Source organism: Gracilinanus agilis, chromosome 4 (genome assembly GCF_016433145.1).
Source record: "Gracilinanus agilis isolate LMUSP501 chromosome 4, AgileGrace, whole genome shotgun sequence".
Classification (NCBI taxonomy): Eukaryota; Metazoa; Chordata; class Mammalia; order Didelphimorphia; family Didelphidae; genus Gracilinanus; species Gracilinanus agilis.
Window position 1 is genome coordinate 516,941,916 of NC_058133.1, and position 1,260 is coordinate 516,943,175.

A 1,260-nucleotide genomic window follows, 5' to 3' on the forward strand; every position below is an offset into this window, starting at 1 on the left:
GAACTTTGCAATTATGAAACTATTTATTGAACTCAGAATAGTATGTAATACAAAACAAGTGCGGCCATCATCACTTTCCTGCATTGCTGCAGCAGCCACCAGGGGGCGGTGGCGCCCACTTTGGGAATCACTGGTCTAGATGGTTCTTAACAGATGAGCTGGTATCCTGAGAAGCTAACCAGGGCTTGATCCTTACTATAGTCACACATAGTGGGGGCCAAGGTACTACTGGACCCGGAGAGGCATAGATTAACCCCCTCCACTCCCCAAAGACCAGTCAGGGCTGTTGTAAGCGAGTAAGACATGGAGCAGCCCTGAGGCAGGTGAGGTTGATTTTGTCCCAGATTGCTTTGGGACCCAGCTCCATGTGGATCCTTTGGTCAAGAAAAATTGAAAAGTGATTTTGATAGGAATTAAGTACAATTGCCTTTAACTCCTGGGCCAGCAATGTTTCTTGTCTTTTATCTTTCTGAACTGCTTGGTAGACTTGCCTTGCTTTTACCTGGAGCTCCTAGAATGGTTCTTGTAGAAGAGCTCGGCAAATCCCCAGCGCTCTGAACTAGCTGCTCAATAGTCATGAGATAACATGGCCGAAATGACCAACATGGATGGATTGGCATCTTTGCCCAGTGACTTTACTGCTAGGAAGATGAGCTAAGAGCCACCATATCCCCCGCTGTGTTGTTTCCCCCATTAGGATGCAAGATCAGGGTCACCTGGCCAACAAAATGGTGGGAGAGATAGTCTTATCTCCTCATAACCTCTCAAACCTCTCCACAACAGGAATTCTGTACAAGAGATAAAGCTGCCTCCACAGCCCAAATCCAATGAAGGGAGGAGGCTAATCCCTAAACCCTAATGTGTTCACTTAGCACTCCACCTCCTGCTGCCCACCATGCCTGGCGTAGAGCTGCACCATCCAATCCATAGCCTCACAACAGAACTCAACTCAACCCTGCACCCTGCTCTCAGTGGCAGAAAACCGAAAGGCAGAGGCTTGTTCTGCTGAGACAGCAGAGCATCAGTGTGCTGTGCTGAAACAGTTTAGCCAGAGAACTGAGGACAGAGGATAATGGGGCAGGACAAATGCGTGTAGCTATATGCCTGAGCAAATGAGTCTGGCCATCCAGCTAGGGCCAGTTGTGTCTTCCTTGGGGCAAAAGCTAAGGGCAATGAAATAGAATTTGCCCAGCACTGAGAGGAGGAGGAGAAGGAGGAGGAAGAGGAGGAGGAGGAGGAGGAGGAGGAGGAGGAGGAGGA